At 42.9% G+C, this 20,800-nt stretch overlaps 2 pseudogenes across 1 annotated transcript; one reads left to right on the forward strand and one right to left on the reverse strand.

Annotated features, from left to right (window-relative positions):
• Positions 1–6,415: 6,415 nt before the first annotated feature.
• On the reverse strand, positions 6,416–15,517 carry LOC146250803 (uncharacterized; annotated as a pseudogene). The gene is made up of 7 exons (XR_014732149.1): positions 11,704–15,517; positions 11,401–11,614; positions 10,737–10,906; positions 8,303–8,356; positions 7,877–8,020; positions 7,070–7,176; positions 6,416–6,970 (listed from the first exon to the last, which is right to left on the reverse strand). The product of XR_014732149.1 is annotated as an uncharacterized LOC146250803 (transcript).
• LOC146250804 (uncharacterized) lies at positions 13,835–19,448 on the forward strand (annotated as a pseudogene).
• Positions 19,449–20,800: the final 1,352 nt, after the last annotated feature.

The following is a 20,800-nucleotide window of genomic DNA, read 5'->3' on the forward strand; positions in this document are numbered from 1 at the left end:
TACATTGAGTTGCTTGTATATGGATTTACGTTCCGTAGCACAGTTTAGGAGGTTACAACGTTTTTGTGGCGACAAAGTGCCTTTTGTCGACGAAGGGTAATCTGTGCAAGCTACGTCACCACGTCAACACACGTTAGCAACGACGCATGGATACAACGTGATAGACTTTCTAGCTCGCAAATTGGAGCTTTATGGAGGACCAAACCTGCCAAAATTAAAAATAAATGAATGAATAAATAAATGTATAAATAAATGTACTTATACAAAAACAATGTCAATTGTTATTTACATTGCCATTTATTTCTGTATTTATTTGTTTTTGTATTTATTTATTTCTGTGTACATTTATTTCTGTATTTCCTTGTCCTTAAGCTAATGAGGTAAGCTGTCAATCAATGTATGTCACGGTGTCACCTTAACCCCATTGGTTGATCGGTATCAGAGTGCGAAGATTGACTTTCCATGCCTGGGGTTGCTATGAATACCTTGGTAAACAAAAGACTGCACACACGCAACAGACAGCCAGGGATTTGAGAGTTTTGGCTAGCTAACCTTGCTAAAAAAAGTGCTAGTCAAGATGTTTTACTTTTTTGCGTTGAGGCTCTTTGTGGAAAGTGGAAATTGTGGAACAATTTAGTCCTCATTAGGCTACTGTTTGGTATGTACAGTTCGTAAAGTATGGTAGCTAGCATAGCCATTTCTAGCTCTGCTTCACAATATTGCGTTATGTATTATAAATTAATGTTATACATACATGTTAATAAAGTAGCAGACATACATGATACAACACACCAGTAACCAATTGACATTGTGTTAATATACCGAAAATATCCGTGAAATGAGATGGTGCTGCTGTCTGTCCCGCCGAAAACCATTCAAACAGGTTGACAGCAGTGGGGTTTTTTTGTAACAACAGCGAGTGATCACGTGTCGGCGAGATCAAAGCGTGTCGCAACTCTCTTTTTCTATGGCTCTGGAAGATTGACTTTCCATGCCTGGGGTTGCTATGAATACCTTGGTAAACAAAAGACTGCACACACGCAACAGATAGCCAGGGATTTGAGAGTTTTGGCTAGCTAACCTTGCTAAAAAAAAGTGCTAGTCAAGATGTTTTACTTTTTTGCGTTGAGGCTCTGGATACCAATTTGAACCATTTAGCTGCATGCAGAGTCATAAAGAGTAAGAGTTGCATCAATTGATTGGCTTTACGTTCATGGTACTGCACTGTAGGCTAGTTAGAACTAGAGCGAGCTAGCATCAGTTTCAAACACAGCAGCATCGTTGTTGAGGAACAGTTGTACTGTATTGTATGATGGAGCTGTGCCAAGGTAAGAATGTGTAAGTTCTTGGCCCATTTTCTGGCATCTAGTACATTTAACATTTCAGTATCTTAAAGTGCCGAGATTTTTTGATGCTAGCTAGAAATGTAGAAGCCAGAACGTAGCAAAAACAATGTGCTACGAAGTGAGTGATGACCTGTTTATGTAATGTTAAGTGTAGCTAGCTAATTTAGTGCACTATTTATATTTATTGAGAAACTAATGCCTACAAACAAGTTTGTGTGAGAGGAAAGCTGTATTTAATTATTAATCCATAAATGTGGTCGCTTATTTGCACCAAAGTCTGGGAGTTGGTACAGTAAGAAATTGGATGATATTATACAGTATCAAGGAACCATCAAAGAACAGAGTACAACATGGTTAATCTATTCATAAAGTGAATGTTTACTAAGCAAACTGAGTTAGAGACCATTGGAACGTTCAGTCCATCATGAGTTAGAGACCATTCAGTCCATCGTGTGATTATCATTACAGCTTACTGTTTGTTTATGTGTGTGTGTGTCTATGGCCCTTGCAGTCTGGCATTGCTACTGAGGTTGATGTGAGCTGAAAAGGAGGACCAGTGCCTTGGAGGTGGATGTCAGACCACTGGACGAAGGAGCGCTGGACGGGAGACCACTAGTTGAAGGAGCGCTGGATGGGAGACCACTGGATGAGAGAGAGCTGGAAGGGGGACCACTGGATGAGGGAAAATGTGATGGAGTGGGCTGTCTTATATTTGAACCACAGTATTTTTTGTCATTTCTATGCTTTTAATTGTGGTCGTTATTGAGTTATATTGAGTTTGCTCCTGTTGACTTTAGCAAACCACCTCTTTCTCCTCTCACTATCAGCTGGGAAGCTGTAGCCTACATCACGATTCCCTATTTGGAGCATACAATACATCCCCATGCATCACACCCAACCATTATGAAATCCAAGATGCTAGGTGCAAGACCAAGACAGCGCAGTGTAGACAAAAGTTTAACCTTTATTGTGTCACCCTTTACACTCTTTTCATAGCAGAGACTAAAATAACGTGTACATATTATAATAGTCATGTTGACTATCATGTAGTTGTACTGTAGCCTTTCGCAACCAAGTCCTTGAGGTTTAATCATTGTGCACTACACATGCTTAAAACTTTATAAAACTGTTTCCTATTTCTATCATTACATGGTCATAATCACCTTGTGTGCTGTCAGTTATTGATGATTCAATAAAAAGGAATAAGTAGGGCAAGATTAAATAAAGATGCAGAACAAACTACTTGTTTGTAAGTTACATTTAATGACAACACATGGAGGGTATGAAGAGATTCTTAAGTTGGAGTACAGCTCTGGTTGCATCTGTGGCGGTTGGTTTAAACCTGATGGACTTGCTGTTGATAAATTGTGTCGGTAAAACTGTAGAGTATTACAGTATAACCATGCTACGAGTTCCTTAGTTTAACCCGTTTGACAGATCGTTGCTAGCTAGAGCTAAATTCATCTGAATTTGTGGTTGCCGTGTACTGTATACTGTAATACTCTACAGTTTTACCGACACAATTTAGTCATAGTTTATGGAGTGCATTTTTGTCATTATCAACAGCAAGTCCATCAGGTTTAAACCTGATGTTCCTCGTTGAGGAACAGTTGTACTGCACGTGGTTCATGTAGCTCGCTGTAGTTCCAAAAAGCCCCACTGTTGTCAACTTTTTTGAATGGTTTTCAATGGAGCTGGCCAACGGAAGTCGCTTTCTCAGGCAAATTACGAATGAAACAGGCTTGCATGAAGAAATCCGATATTCTGGCTATCTTCAACTGACTCGTATCTACATAACGCAGTCCTCTCTGACGTTTTTGGTGTAAAATGGAGTGAACTACAACATTGTGAAAACTCACTGCCAGTGAAACGCAGGAAAAAAGCTAGAGCTTTTTTGTGACGTGATTCCGGTAGCTCGCTGTTGTTACAAAAAAACCCCACTGCTGTCAACCTGTTTGAATGGTTTTCGGCGGGACAGACAGCAGCACCATCTCATTTCACGGATATTTTCGGTATATTAACACAATGTCAATTGGTTACTGGTGTGTTGTATCATGTATGTCTGCTACTTTATTAACATGTATGTATAACATTAATTTATAATACATAACGCAATATTGTGAAGCAGAGCTAGAAATGGCTATGCTAGCTACCATACTTTACGAACTGTACATACCAAACAGTAGCCTAATGAGGACTAAATTGTTCCACTTAACGTTTAACATTCGACTGTTGAAGTAACTGGTATTTTTTAAATTCATCATTCCACTTACAATTTACCACATTAACAACACTTATATCTGTAGTACTTGATGCAAGTTGAATCAAACCATGATCACCAGCAACTGTTCAATTGATAAAAATAGAACAGAATATACAAGGCAACCAACTGCAATTCAATAAAACATTTTATTGTTTACTGTACAAAATGTCCAGTGTTCTTCCACTCCGTTTGTTTGTAGTGATCCAGTGATCTAAATGTCTGCTGTTCACAAACCTCAGCCTAGGCACACACACAATTATTATAGTGGTTGAAATGCAGTATAAAATGTCCAATGATTGAGCTCCTGCACTTCATTTGATCCTAGAAAAAGTGTTGCTTAGCTCTACATTAGATACTAGCCCTAGTCTAGCTCTAACTGCAATTAGAATCTAACTAGTCATAATCTTACGATAAATTGTATCCAAAGCTGGCTATATGAAATACTACTAATAACAATTGATATGTGTTGGTTGAAATATATTAAAAATGCTGGATTTTCATCAATTTACCAGCTAACTTGCTTCGGATCCTTTAATCTGCCATTCATTGTTGCTAGCTCTACTAACTAGGCTAATATGAGAAGACTAACTTTGTATGCCAATGAACACCAATAACTAGAACTAATTTCACAGACTATAACCAAACCAACGGACTTCTGGTTATGATACACGTGCTCTCTAGCTATAGCTTCAGTTAAAGTGTTGCTTAGCTCTACGTTAGATAGCTAGCTAGCTACTAGAATTACAGTTTAGCTCTAACTGCATTTAGAATCTAACACGCTATAATCTTACGATAAATTTGATCTAAAGCTGGTTATATGAAATACTACTAATAACAATGGATATGTGGTGGTTGAAATATAAAAAAATGCAGGATTTTCATCAATTTACCAGCAAACTTGCTTCGGAGACACTGAAAATGAATGGGGTTCAACGGTGGAAAATACAATGTTTGGAACTATAGGTCGCGTGAGACACGCTTTACTTCCGCATTCCTCAATAACAATGGGAGTCTATGGAAGTGTCGCAACTCTCTTTTTCTATTGCTCTGCAATCTTCGCACTCTGATACCGATCAACCAATGGGGTTAAGGTGACACCGTGACATACATTGATTGACAGCTTACCTCATTAGCTTAAGGACAAGGAAATACAGAAATAAATGTACACATAAATAAATAAATAAATAAATAAATACAGAAATAAATGTACACAGAAATAAATAAATACAAAAACAAATAAATACAGAAATAAATGGCAATGTAAATAACAATTGACATTGTTTTTGTATAAGTACATTTATTTATTCATTCATTTATTTTTAATTTTGGCAAGTTTGGTCCTCCATAGAGCTTGGATTACGAGTGAAAAATACCACCCACAAAAAATCACAACCATTTGGCTTTGTAGAGAAAGCGATTTCGAGTGGAACTGCAATCTCGCATTTTTGATTTAGTCTTTGAAATGTTGAGTGCGAGTGCAGTGTGCAGGTCGCCCGTGACACCGCCTCGTCTTTTAGGCGGCAGCCATGCTTGAAAGCGTCATAGTAGTATTTTTTGTAGCTAGCTAATTTTATAATTCAATTATTATTATCAATTTTACACTAAAAAACTGAAAGAGGGAAATGTTATGACTATATGACTATTGTGAAAACAGCCAGGCGGTGAGATTTTAATATAGATTGCGGCAGCAACAACAGTGTTGTCAACAGTGTTGTCACTCAGTCAACTGTCGATCTGCGTCTGGTGAGTATTCTCTTAATTTCGTACCAGGGTCAATTCTAGATCTAATGATGAACGATACTGTGCAGTGGACGCACTCATTCTGGTGTCTGTGAATGGCACGTTCACTCTTTTTAATTTTGTTTAATAAGGTGCCAGATTTCTAGAGACTTCCAGGCTAAAAACACACCGTTAACAGTCTTGTGTCCAGGGTTACCCAACTTGTCAATTGCTGCGTGTGCTTTTTTTTTCTTCTCTTTCTTCTACTGTCTATGCATGGCAAGTGTGAAAACGCCGAATTGCGTAGAGGCAGAGAGCGGTATTGCAGACGGCAGCCACATATTGAAAATAACTGAACTCATTAATAACTGAACTCACTAATTTTGCCATCTTTGCCACCCTTTAATCCTGCTCTTTGTGTTTGTGCCGCTTCCTGCAGCCACTTTTGTGTTTTTGAAAGAAGGGCATGATGGGGTAGCCTACTTACCGCAATTACTCAACACCCAATGCAACACACACTGCAAAAAGCTGCCTTAAAAAAACAAGAAAAAAAGCCAAATTTAAGTGAATATTACTTAAAATAAGCGCAATTATCTGCCAACAGAATAAGAAAATTTGGCTTGCCAAGATTTTTTTAAACAAGAAAAAATATCTAACCTCAACAAACTTACAGATACCTTAAATCTAGTGTGTTCTCACTAATAACGAGTGCATTTGCCTTAATACGATTAAAATATATAAGCTTTCTTTTCTCAATATGTTGGAAAATGTTCTTAAATTAAGTAAATACTAGTGTCATAATCTTGTCATAAAGCTACACACTAGGTATTATTTTCTTGATACAATACAATGTAAGTAGTTTTTTCTCAATGTGTAGTATAATCTGCTTAAATTTAGCATATACGTCTTTACACAATTCTTGAAATAAGGAAAAATCCCTGAAATATACATGTCATATTAAAGTTAAAAATCTGTAATCCTGACATAATAGAAAATGTAAAAGGCTTGCTTAAAAAATTAAGATACGAGTCGAATTTCTTATCACCTCTTTATTTTTTTCGTTTATCAGCAGAGCATAAGACCCAAGGCTGAAAATCTGAATGGGCAAAATTAAACAATATCATTTGACAGAGAAACATCACACATTTTCTGGGAGGTTGAAAAAAACAACAACAGCATACATGAAGACCCCAAGGCTGAAGGGGCAAAATTAAACAGTATCATTTGACAGAGAAACGTCATAAATTTTCTGGGAGGCTGAAAAAACTACAACAGCTCCTCCAAAACATTGTATTGGGGTCAGGCATCCACGTTATTACTAATGTTCAAGCCTATTTGGCAATGAACGTCTTCCACTCAGCCATAGCTTTTTTTATATGACAAAGTCATATCTCGGTCATGGATGGAGTCCATGAGGACTTCTGTCTGCAGCACAGAGGAGTGTGGCAATGCACTTGGGATATGTAAGGTGAAAGGTGTAGTAACATGCAAGGATGTACATCACACTGACAGAGAGGTCTTCCTTTGGGAAGGTCAGCACAGGCATGGTTCCAATGGCCAGTATGCAGTTGGTTTCACAGACAATCACAACAGGGCTGGAGAGTGGTCTTGCCTGAAGAAAGGTGTTGGGGTCTTCTGCAGACTGAAACAAGAATAGAAAAACAAAAATAATCACTTAAACAAGTCACTGTTAAGAGAATATGATCAAGTAATATGAAAAATACATGCATACATTTCTTACCTTGAGGATGTGAAGCATAGCCGCACTTGCATGTCCTAATTTCTTGTGAGCCACAGGTGATGGGAACAAGTCTGGCAAAGCCTTAATCACGGCAACAGATTGCTTTACTGTGAAAAAGAAAAATAGTCTCATTATATTTACTGCAATCGGTAAAAAAACACAAAAAACCTTACTAAAATGGGAGTCTGACATGGGATTCTGATAGCACCATTCACTGCAAAATATAGAAATTAACACAATTAAGCATCATGTCTAATGAGATAATCCAATCCAGTTCAATGATGAATATGTCAAAATTGATGACAAATAAATTGAAAGTATAATATTTTGCATAAATGACGTAATATCAGAACTGGTCAGTGAGGTAGGCTACTTAATTGGGCACTGCAAAAGAGCTACAGTTCCTGTAGACAACCATCTCTCCAGCTCTCCATCTTAGCCAAAGCCCATCTGAGAGGTCACGACAGCTAGTCAGACTTGTTAGATCAGAGAGGTATATTAACATCGTTTGAGTATTGAATGAGTCGAGACTTCAGGACCCCGGGTTCTGGACTGGATGGAGTGCTACAGAGATGGTGTTCTGTCAGAGTCTCCCATGTATGAACAGGAACACTAAAGCTATGTAAGAGTGTCTCTTTTTAGTAAATACCACTTCAAGAACCGAAATGGTCAAAACAACAGACTACAGATAACTACAATAACATAATTCACCATTGTAATTACGAACTCATGATTAACGGTATTAGATTTGTTTTTCACTGACGTAGATTTTTTACTCACATGGGATTCTCAATAAACTGCAATTACCTTTATCTGACAACGGAGGCCTCATTACTTTTTTTAAACTCCATAAAACTGTGCCTTCTCAAAAAAGGTTTCCCAGCGGTTCTTTAGTTCAGACAAGTAGTGAGCGTTTTCCTGATTGAGGATCCTCCAGAGTTCATCCATTACCTGGTACAGAGAGACAGACAAAAATAGATTAATTAATTAAATATATAAAGAAAATAAATATTACAATCTACATTCCAGTTAAAATCGAACTAATATATCTTTTAAATTGTATCAATTTCTTGAACCACTGTGGAAGTGGAATTTGTGGACTAAATGTATTTGACTAAACAGGACAAAATGATCATTTTCCACACAAAGTTATGTAAAAACATCTATCAAGTCCCAAAACTTGAAACAGAATGTGCAAAATAGAACTTAGCCAATAACCCAATATATGCTTACATGATCCAGTTCTCTGAAGCAGGGATATGCTTGAAGAATCTTGGTAGGCCTGTCAAATCAAATCAATTTATTTGTATAGCCCTTTTTACACGCAAGCATGTCACAGAGGGCTTCACATACGCCCATAGAACTGCCCCTCAACCAACCTAAACCCTCAAGGAAGACAAGGAAAAACTCCCAGAAAAACTTCCAACAGGAGAAAAAATGGAAGAAACCTTGGGAGGAGCAATTCAGAGAGGGATCCCCTCCTCCAGAGACGGTTGGTAAGAGAGAGGAGCAGAACACAAGCTAGACATAGTCATACAATGTCAATTGGTTTTGAAACACCAAAAATCCATTGTTCGGCTTTATAGACGTTGGATGGGACCTGGAAACTTGCTGTTGGCCGTCATGGAGGCTGGTTTCCGGTACACAACCTGGTCCAGCGTTGGTAGACCGACGACCAGGCAGGTCCTGACAGCTCAGATCCCCCACACCACAGGGGATGTGTGGGGGGGACAGAGAGGAGAACAGGGATTAGAGAATGCCAGGAGCAGCTAACAGTTTCAGTCGTAATAGAATGAGATCCCCACCGGTCAAGTGTGGACTAGTGCAGCAATTTAACAAAGCTAAGAGGGTATTTGATGCAGCCCCACACACCAAGACAGCGACAGCCCCCCTTGGTTGGAACATGAAATCTGTTCCGGGGGAAACAACTCTAAAATAGGTTATATTTATACGAATAAGGATGAAAACAACCAGCCCCCCGTTGTCTCCAACTAGTAAACTATAACAATAAAAATATACAGCAATGGAACTATTACAGTAACAATATACAATAACAGGTTTACTTTATTTGTAACATTTAAATGGGCAGTGTGAACATAAACTAAAATTACAATTTAAAAGTTACATGTGATACACACATAGGCAAACGCACACCCCAGGTTTACATAGAAAGTACACACATTTAACAATCATAGGATTGACTAAACAAGAACGTTTTTAATCTAGTTTTAAATGTCGAAACAGTATCAGCCTCCCTAATTGAGACAGGTAATTTGTTCCAGAGAAGAGGTGCTCTATATGAGAACGCCCTACCTCCAGCAGTTTTTTTCTTAATTTTGGGTATTACCAGATAGCCGGCATCTTGAGATCTTAGAGTCCTTGCGGGGCAATAGGGTGCAAGGAGCCCGGAGAGGTACAGTGGTGCCAATCCATGTAGAGATTTGTAAGTTAGTAGTAAAACTTTGAAATCAGCTCTGGCTTGGATAGGGAGCCAGTGTAAAGAGATAAGAGTAGAGGTTATATGATCAAACTTTCCTGTTTTTGTCAATAGTCTAGCAGCAGCATTTTGTACCCGCTGTACATTTTTCAAGTAAGTAGCAGGCCAGAGAACAACACATTGTAGTAGTCCAATCGGGACGTAACAAAAGCATGTATTAGTTTTTCAGCATCATCCTTTGAGAGGAATTTTCGTATTTAGGCAATATTACGTATATGGAAAAATGCAGTTCTGGTGATTTGTTTAATATGGTACTCAAACGAAAGGTCTGGGTCCAATGTGACTCCTAAATTTTTTACCAACTGGCTTTGAGATACTTTGACACCATCTAAGTTTAAGGTCAGATTGGATAAATTATTTGTTTGTTTTTTAGGGCCGAAAATTTGAACCTCGGTTTTATCCGAATTAAGAAGGAAATTTGCTGTCATCCAAGTTCTCAACCCGGAAACACATTTTTCCATAGCATGTGGAAATTCTCCAGGCTTTATGGACATGTATAGCTGAGTATCATCTGCATAACAGTGAAAATTTACCCCAGAGCTTCTAATTATGTTTCCTAAAGGCAACATATAGAGTGAAAATAACAGAGGGCCTAGAACTGAACCCTGTGGAAGTGCTCCTGGATGAGCAACCATCATAGTGGACATATTGTGATCTATCAGATAGATACGATCTAAACCACTGAAGTGAAGTACCAGAGATCCCAACATAGTTCTCCATACGCTCCAGGAGAATCTCATGATCCACAGTGTCAAATGCTGCACTAAGGTCTAGAAGAACCAGAACAGAGATAGAGCCCGCGTCAGAGGCTAATAATAGATCATTGACTACCTTAGCTAATGCAGTTTCAGTGCTGTGGTGAAGACGAAATCCAGACTGGAGAGGTTCATGAAGCTGATTTGAGGAGAGGTGCTCAGTTAGCTGTTGTGCCACAGCTTTTTCTAAAATTTTGGAGAGAAATGGCAAATTTGAAATTGGCCTATAGTTGCTAATACAACCTGGATCCAGGTTTGGTTTTTTAAGAAGGGGCTTAATAATAGCTTGTTTGAAATTGTCAGGGACTTGTCCAGTTACAATAGATTCATTAATAATACTAAGCATGGAAGGTCCAATAATAGGGAGAAGTTCCCTACAAAGTTTGGCAGGGAGGGGATCAAGAAGGCAGCTGTCCTGCTCCCTAAGAGCATCAGAGTCGATGAATTTCCGTCTTGCTTGGTACTCAAGGTCCAACAGCTGGGCAACATCCTTCTTATTGGGTCTGAGCTTGGATTTGTACAGCTCTTGAAGAAGTTTGTAATGTCTTGCCTGGTTCTGTGTGCTATCAGTAGTAGTTTCAGATCCTAGAAAACACAGTTTAACGTTTATCATGATGTAATGAAATTACAATCAGTTTCTATTATTACAGTTTGATAGAACCATACAAAAACATATAGGATAAAAACTGTTAAGTCCGATACGCCCGGTACCAGGCCAAGTGTATTAGTTTAGTCTGTTTTAAAGGTTTCTTAAGGACAAAGCTTTAATGCAACATCAGTCCATATCCAAGTTTTTCTCTTTCACTTTTGATAACAATAAAACTACTGCATTTGGAGACTATATAACTTACTAACATTGTAACTGTTACTGACAATAGATAATGAGGTTTAACCAAAAAGACCAAGATTAGTTTTGAAGCTCTCTCTCTCTTTTAAGTTAGCCACAGCTCCCAGACCCTATAGGGTTTAAGAGGTGTGACATTATTTTTAGATGAACTCATTTAAAGAGATGGTTTTCTCCATTGTTAACAGTAAACGTTGCATTAATACCAAAACACAATCTTAATATGGGTTCTTACCATCCACTTGTTCAGCCTCCGGGGAACTGCATCTTGGTCTTTCCAAGATCAAAGTTGAAGCAGTGGACTCATCAGTGTCATCAGTAAATGTCTCCTGACTGCTGCTCTCAAAGCTAAGGGCCCGACGCCTCTTTCTCAAAGGCGTCGCTCCCTGCTTCTTTTTGGGGGTTGTCACATTCTGGACCCTTTTCAAAAGCTGCTTTTTCACAGATTCCTGACAAAAACACAACACACATTAATAAAAATAGATGTGGAAATTAAGCCATACAAGCACTGATCTGAATTAGCTGCGTAGTGACATACCCACTCAGCTCCACCGGCTGCAGATTTGTCCTGCAACATTGGGTAGTACTCTATGCGACGCTTAGCCATTACAGATAGTTCACGGATGCATGGATACTGGAAGTCATCCCTTGCAGTTCTCTTGATGGCAATCATGCTTGTTACCGTATTCCTTATTAGGCGACAACGAAGATCTTTGGAGAGTGTATAGTCTCCTTCTTGTCCAGCCCGCTGTTTCTCAAAAAATACACTTCTTGACTGCTCCAGCTCGGTGTCTGTGTATACAACATACTGTGGGCTTACAAGTTGTACGGTTCTGCTGTTACCATGTTGGTTTCTTGGGTTTGAAGAGAGGAGAGGGGTGGAGGAGGATGAGGAGGACAACGGGGTTGAGGGAACAGGGCTGGCATCATTATCTAACGCTATCTCCACAATGTTTAAATTGAACATTACCTCATTTTCATCATGTGAAATTCTCCAAATGTCTTTCCTTCTGAAGAACTGCTCAGGCCCCGGAAAGAGATCACGCAAGTCCTCCTTGGAGAGACTAGGAAGCATGTCTGCGCTTATACTAGCAGCTGGAAAACACATTCAACCACACTGTAAATATATAATCTGATAACATAAACATAAAACTAATTATTAAGCCGTTAAAAAGTAGCGTAGCACAAATGTGGTCGTTTGAATGCGGGTCTCACAGCACGTCGCACATGTAACATAGCAACTGACTATTTTCCATAGACAAAAACTATATGACAAACGCTATAGTATGACTTCAAAATGTACAATTAGGAGGCTAACAAGTAACACTACCAGGTAGTAGCATTGCTACGAGTATTATACTAGGTTGCTAGGTAACGGAAGCTAACTGGGTAGTTAGAGTCCGTTTTGAAACTCACGCATCTAGTAAAGGCTTACTGTCTGCCAGCCCTTTCACCTAAATTCATGAACCCTTTTAAAAACACCAACTATTCGGACATTAACCCCCAAAAATAGGCTATGAGAAGGCTGTTGGCTGATAACCAGGCCCAAACGTAGGCTAATTCCCAATTCCGCGGGTTTTCGTTGGAATTCAGCGCTTGCTAATTAGCTACGTTTGGGCCTGCTGATAACGTAAAGTCACAAATGAAAGGGCGCCAACTACAGTAGCTAGCGTTAGGCCAAGCTAAAACAAAGCTAAAATTAAGGTAGCTCTAGCTACTTTGTTAGCGAACTGACTAACTTAAAGTTAAGGTGCAGGTGCAGCAATTAAGTACTATTAATACATTTTCAAGACATGGCTTTTCGAGTGGTTAGCTTATAGCCAAAATTAACACGATTCTAAAATTAGCATGGTATGACTGGTTAGCCAGCCTCACAATAAGCTGTTAGAGCTAGATTAGTTTGATAAAACAGGCCTAAACAAATCAATAACGTTAGATAAAATACAATTACCTTTTAATACTGAAATTGTTGTAGGATCCATACCCGGATAAGCCCTTCCATCTTCATCCATAGTTTAAAGTATTCAGACGACTTGCAAAGGCTCGAGAGTATAACTGCACAACAGGGAAAGCTAACGTACGGTGATGGCTGCAAGTGCAACTGACCACCACCCGGCCTTGACAATTTTACCGCGTTTGGAATGTACCATGTCATAAAATGGGGGTGACTTTAATACTAGAAGCGTTGTACAAACGGAGAATGTGATTAATTAAATGTCATTATTTAAAATTCATATAATATGTTTAAAGATTCATCACACGCCACGTTACTTCCAGTGAATATTATTATAAATATAAATAAATACAACTTAATTCACAGATGTCCCCTATGCTGCTAGATAGTGGAATACAATTACATAAGAAACATCCTTTCAGTTACTTTCCCGCTGATGTTTTTCATGGATTGCAGAGGAAACGTTTCGCTCGTTTTGTGAAGTATTTTGTTAACTTCAAGATGCTTTGGCGCTGCGCTATCTGCCTCGTTTTCCTCAGTTTTTCACTAAAACTGTTATTGAGCCATATTAATCGAATGCACAGCCATAGCCCTGATTTCAGGTTGCTCTGTGGTATTGACGGATGTACCGAGGTATATCGAGTGTATAACTCATTCTATCATCATGTGAAAAGAAGACACTCTCAACACCTTCTTGAAAACACCAGAGCAGGCGATGGCAACCATGCAGGTCAACAACCACAGGAGGAGAGTCAAGGAACACACCAGCAACAAGTAAGTAAAGTTAGCTAGCATGCATTGCTTGTCTTCGGCGCCGTTGTTCTAGTGTTGTGTGGGAATCGCAGGAGCTAACCGGTCGAAGGGCGTACAAAAATAAAAGTTGATATTTACAGACAGATTTTTTGATTACTTCAATATGAAGATAAAAAGCAGTAATTTACAATTTTGAGAACCATAAAATAATCATGTTGACCATTTATTATGTGTGTTTAATCTATAACAACAATAGCCGCGCATCTAAAACTTGGTTTATGTGAAAATTATCAGTTTGATTTATGTGACAATGAATGAACATACCTAAATCTAACAGAAATGTACTGGTGAAATGTCATATCTTCAGTTTCTTATATGTGACACACAGGACAACGTTCAATCCAATCAACTTCCAGAGGAAGTTGGTATCTCTGGTATCACCAATCAACAACTGACACCTGATACAGATGAAAGGCAAATAGAAGATGGAGCTGCAGTACAACCAGTAAGCTACTGTTAGTGAAAGTCTACTGAAAATGACTTTTAGGAAAGTACAATGAATATTTATGTGTTTAACACTTTTGAATGTTAAAGTATCCTTCTTTGCTCATTAAATTCTTATTGAGTACTTTGTTTTATGGATAAACTTCAGGGTTAGCCTTCACAACCATTTCTTCTGTTGTAGTTACAAATCAAAAGAGATCACGTTACATCAACAACAGTTAATTCATTTTGTACTGCTTTAGGATCTGACAACACAGGCCACTGCCTTTGTCATAAATGCCGGGCCAAACATCATCTCTCACAGGTAAGATGCTTGTTTACTAATAGCACAGTATATATTTACTTATGTACACAATAACACATAGCTTTTTTGTAAATGGTCCAGCTATGGTTGATGGTCAATCTTTGTAGCATTTTATTCACTTCACTTTTGTTGATCTCTTGATGCTAATGTATAGGTCATAAGCAAAACTGTATATTACAAGTATCAAAATCTTTTTTTCATTTTCAGAAAGGCATGAATGACATTGTTGCTGGAGTGCAGCAGTATCACTCATCATTGTTGGACAACCTCAGGGGCAGATGGAACAAGTATTAAAGAATCATTCAGGAAGCTCATCAGGACACCTTCAAAAAGAAGTAATGGGCATATTTGACAATTTTATTGCCCCTTTTGCAAGTGTTGCAACAACATTTCGACAGAACAGTGTTATTAAGAAGCAATTCAGTATTGTGGATGCTGAAGAAATTCCAATTGCTCGAACCATATGCAGGACGAAACGTGGAGGATCTAAAGACTTCTTCATCAAAGACAAAGTGTTTCATTATGTCTCGTCTCGTCATCTGCCGCTTGTCCGGGGATCGGGTCGCGGGGGCAACGACCTAAGCAGGGAGGCCCAGGCTTCCCTCTCCCCGGCCACTTCCACCACCTCTTCCTGGGGGACCCCGAGGCGTTCCCAGGCCAGCCGAGTGACATAGTCCCTCCAGCGTGTCCTGGGTCTTCCCCGGGGCCTCTTCCCAGTGGGACGTGCCCGGAACACCTCACCAGGGAGGCGTCCAGGAGGCATCCTAATCAGATGCCCGAGCCACCTCAGCTGGCTCCTCTCGACGCGGAGGAGCAGCGGTTCTACTCTGAGCCCCTCCCGGATGACCGAGCTTCTCACCCTATCTCTAAGGGAGAGCCCGGACACCCTGCGGAGGAAGCTCATTTCGGCCGCTTGTATTCGCGATCTCGTTCTTTCGGTCACTACCCATAGTTCGTGACCATAGGTGAGGGTAGGAACGTAGATCGACTGGTAAATAGAGAGCTTCGCCTTTCGACTCAGCTCCTTCTTCACCACGACGGACCGATGCAGAGCCCGCATCACTGCGGACGCCGCACCGATCCGCCTGTCGACCTCGCGCTCCATTCTTCCCTCACTCGTGAACAAGACCCCGAGATACTTGAACTCCTCCACTTGGTTCAGGATCTCCTCCCCGACCCGGAGATGGCACTCCACCCTTTTCCGGTCGATAACCATGGCCTCAGATTTGGAGGTGCTGATTCGCATCCCAGCCGCTTCACATTCGGTTGCGAACCGCTCCAGTGAGAGCTGAAGGTCATGGCCCGATGAAGCCAACAGGACCACATCATCTGCAAAAAGCAGCGACCCGATCCTGAGGTCACCAAACCGGACCCCCTCAACACCCTGGCTGCGCCTAGAAATCCTGTCCATATAGGTAATGAACAGAATCGGTGACAAAGGGCAGCCCTGGCGGAGTCCAACCCTCACCGGAAACAAGTTCGACTTACTACCGGCAATGCGGACCAAACTCTGGCACCGGTCGTACAGGGACCGGACAGCCCCGATCAGGGAATCCGGTACCCCGTACTCTCGGAGCAACCCCCACATGAGCCCCCGAGGGACACGGTCGAATGCCTTTTCCAAATCCACAAAACATGTGTAGACTGGTTGGGCGAACTCCCATGTACCCTCCATGACTCCGCGGAGGGTATAGAGCTGGTCCACTGTTCCACGGCCAGGACGAAAACCACATTGCTCCTCCTGAATCTGAGGTTCGAGAATCCGGCGGACCCTCCTCTCCAGGACCCCTGAATAGATTTTCCCAGGGAGGCTGAGGAGTGTGATCCCCCTAAAGTTGGAGCACACCCTCCGGTCCCCCTTTTTAAAGAGGGGAACCACCACCCCGGTCTGCCAGTCCAGAGGCACTGTCCCCGATGTCCACGCGATGTTGCAGAGTCGTGTCAACCAAGACAGTCCTACAACATCCAGAGCCTTAAGGAACTCCGGGCGGACCTCGTCCACCCCAGGGGCCCTGCCACCGCAGAGCTTTTCAACCACCTCGGCGACCTCGGCCCCAGAGATAGAAGGGCCCCCCCCGATGTCCCCAGACTCTGCCTCCACGTCGGAAAGCGTGTTGGTGGAATTAAGGTCTTCAAAGTATTCCTTCCACCGATCCAGGACATCCCCCGTCGAAGTCAGCAGCGCACCGTCCCCACCGTATACAGTGTTGACAGAGCACTGCTTCCCCCTCCTGAGTCGCCGGATGGTGGTCCAGAACCTTTTTGAAGCCGTTCGGAAGTCATTCTCCATGGCCTCGCCGAACTCCTCCCATGCCCGGGTTTTTGCCTCCGCGACCGCCAGAGCCGCGTTCCGCTTGGCCTGCCGGTACACATCAGCTGCCTCAGGAGTCCTACCAGCCAATAAAGCCCGATAGGCCTCCTTCTTCAGCTTGACGACATCCCTCACCTCCGGAGTCCACCACCGGGTCCGAGGGTTACCGCCGCGACATGCACCGACCGCCTTGCGGCCGCAGCTCCAGTCAGCCGCTTCAACAATGGAGGCCCGGAACATGGCCCATTCGGACTCAATGTCCCCGGCCCCCCCCGAGACATGATTGAAGCTCTCCCGGTGGTGGGAGTTGAAGCTCCTTCTGACAGAGGGTTCCGCCAGCCGTTCCCAGCAGACCCTCACATTACGTTTGGGCCTGCCAGGCCTGACCGACGTCCTCCCCCACCATCGGAGCCAACTCACCACCAGGTGGTGATCAGTTGACAGCTCCGCCCCTCTCCTCACCCGAGTGTCCAAGACATGCGGCCTCAAGTCCGACGACACGACTACGAAGTCGATCATCGAACTGAGACCTCGGGCGTCCATGTGCCAGGTGCACATATGGACACCCTTATGCTTGAACATGGTGTTCGTTATGGACAAACCGTGTTTAGCACAGAAGTCCAACAACAGAACACCACTCGGGTTCAGATCGGGGGGGCCGTTCCTCCCAATCACGCCCCTCCAGGTCTCACTGTCATTGCCCACATGAGCATTGAAGTCCCCCAGGAGGACGAGGGAATCCCCGGGAGGAGCGCTTTCCAGCACCCCCTCCAGAGACTCCAAAAAGGGTGGGTACTCTGAGCTGCCGTTTGGTGCATAAACACAAACGACAGTGAGGACCCGTCCCCACACCCGAAGGCGGAGGGAGGCTACCCTCTCATCCACCGGGGTGAACCCCAATGTACAGGCACCGAACCGAGGGGAAACAAGTATTCCCACCCCAGCTCGACGCCTCTCACCAAGGGCAACTCCAGAGTGGAAGAGAGTCCAGCCCCTCTCAAGGAGACTGGTTCCGGAGCCCGTGCTGTGCGTCAAGGCAAGGCCGACTATATCTAGCCGGAAACTCTCTACCTCGCGCACCAGCTCAGGCTCTTTTCCCGCCAGCGAGGTGACGTTCCACGTCCCTAAAGCTAGCTTCTGCAGCCGAGGATCGGACCGCCAAGGCCCCCGCCTTCGGCCGCCGCCCGTCTCACACTGCACCCGACCCCCATGACCACTCCTGCAGATGGTGAGCCCACTGGAAGAGGGTCCCACGTTGTCTCTTCGGGCTGTGCCCGACCGGGCCCCATGGGAAAAGGCCCGGCCACCAGGCGCTCGCCATCGAGCCCCACCCCCGGGCCTGGCTCCAGGGGGGGGCCCCGGTGACCCGCTTCCGGGCAGGGGCAACTGGGAACCATTGTTGTGTTTCTTCATGGTTGGTTTTTTTGAGCCACGCTTTGTCTGGTCTTTCACCTGGAACCTGTTTGCCTTGGGAGACCCTACCAGGGGCATAAAGCCCCCGACAACATAGCTTCCAGGATCACTAGGACACGCAAACCCCTCCACCGCGGTAAGGTGGTGACTCACGGAGGGGCCATTATGTACCATTAGTCAAAAGTCTAGAACAGTTCTTATCACACCCAAGGATATGGTCTATGATTGACAAGGGACCACAGAGGTGCAGAGTTTTTTTTATAGACATTGTCGATGGTGCCCTTCTAAAATCACATCCCTTATTTTCAGAGAAACCAAATGCATTACAGATTGTTGTATACACGGATGAAATAGAGATCTGTAATCCACTAGGATCATTTGCATCAAAAAACAAATTATTAATGGTGTATTACACCCTAGCAAACATAAATCCGAAATACAGGTCTAAACTTGCTGCTATTAGGCTACTTGCCCTGGCTAGGTCAGTAGACCTCCGTCAATGTGGTGTAGATGTAATATTGAATAGAATCAAAGAAGATATGGATGCATTGTACAATGGTGTTAAAATGCAAACTATTAATGGACAGAAAACTTTATGGTGCCATGGTCTCTATTTGTGGCGACACTTTGGCGCAGCATGAACTTGCAGGGTTCAAAGAGGGTGTGGGCTTTGCCTATAGTAAATGCAGACACTGTGAGTGTACTTTTGAGGACATGCAGTCATACTTCAACGAGGATTCATTTACCAAAAGGACCTTGAAGAAGCATATCAGACAAACTAATGAAATAGAAAATGCAAACACAGACTTGCTTCGCAACAGCCTAAGAACAACATATGGGATCAATAGCAGGAGCAAATTAGTTGATATCCCTGCCTTTGATATTATTCAACAGACTCCGCAAGATATTATGCATGTAATTCTGGAAGGAATAGCTCCTTTGGAAATCAAGCATGTTTTGAATCATCTTGTTCAGTCAGGGCAGATAGATCTAGACTCTGAATTCTGCTATTCTTGGTTTCCCTTATTAACCTCTGGATGTTAGAGATTGGCCTTCCCCGATATCAGTTAGTACGTAAATTGTCAAATGATGGTAAATTAAAACAGTCGTCTGGTCAAATGCATGTCCTGATAAGGATATTGCCATTTGTTTTGGAAAGCTTGAAAACCAATGCAATGGAGGCTGTGACATCATACATCAGCTTCTGTGAGGACTGCTGTATACCAACACGCACCAGGGTAAGCTACAACAACGACAAACCCTGGTTTACAGCTAAACTCAGAAGGCTGAGGCTGGACAAAGAGGCTGCATTTAGGAGTGGGGACAAGGACAGTTTCAAGGAGTCGAAGAACAGGTTTAGCAAGGCGGTGAGAGAGGCTAAACGACTCTACTCAGAGAGGCTGAAGCGCCAGTTCTCTGCCAACGACTCTGCTTCTGTCTGGAGAGGGCTCAGGCAGATAACCAACTACAAGCCCAGAGCCCCCCACTCCACTAACGACTCTCGTCTGGCCAACGACCTGAACGAGTTCTCCTGTCGTTTTGAAAGACAATTGGACTGCCCTGAACTATCCCTTCTCCCCCCCCCCCTGCTCCCCACCAACTCTGTGACGACACTCTCCATTCATGAGAGTGAAGTTAACAGACTTTTCAAGAGGCAGAACCCATGCAAAGCAGCTGGGCCAGACGCTGTCTCCCCAGCCACCCTTAAGAACTGTGCTGACCAGCTGTCTCCGGTGTTCACCTACATCTTTAACACCTCCCTGGAGACATGCCATGTGCCAGCCTGTCTCAAGTCCTTCACCATCATCCCTGTGCCCAATAAGCCCAGGCCAACTGGACATAATGACTACAGACCCGTCGCCCTGACCTCTGTGGTAATGAAGTCTTTTGAGTGCCTGGTGCTGGCACACCTTAAATCCATCACAGACCCTCTACTGGACCCCCTGCAGTTTGCCTACAGAGCCAACAGGTCTGTGGACGACGCAGTTAACATGGCCCTCCACTTCACCCTACAGCACCTGGACTCCCCAGAATCCTACGCCAGGATCCTGTTTGTGGACTTCAGCTCTGCCTTCAATACCATCATCCCAGCCCTGCTTCAGGACAAGCTCTCCCAGCTGAACGTGTCTGATTCCACCTGCAGGTGGATCACAGACTTTCTGTCTGACAGGAAGCAGTGCGTTAAAGGTGACATGACATGAAAACTTCATTTTATGAGGTTATTTAACATTAATATGAGTTCCCCTAGCCTGCCTTTGGTCCCCAGGTGGCTAGAATTTTGGATAAGTGTAAACCAAGCCCTGCGTGTTCTTCTCCGCCTTTGACAAAATGAAGGTTCAATTGCGCTGTTTGAAAATCTCCCCCGAGTGACGTAGATCGGGGGAAGGTTACCTCCC

This window comes from Hypomesus nipponensis, chromosome 18 (assembly GCF_054491055.1).
Source record: "Hypomesus nipponensis isolate SF chromosome 18, ASM5449105v1, whole genome shotgun sequence".
In the NCBI taxonomy this organism is placed as follows: Eukaryota; Metazoa; Chordata; class Actinopteri; order Osmeriformes; family Osmeridae; genus Hypomesus; species Hypomesus nipponensis.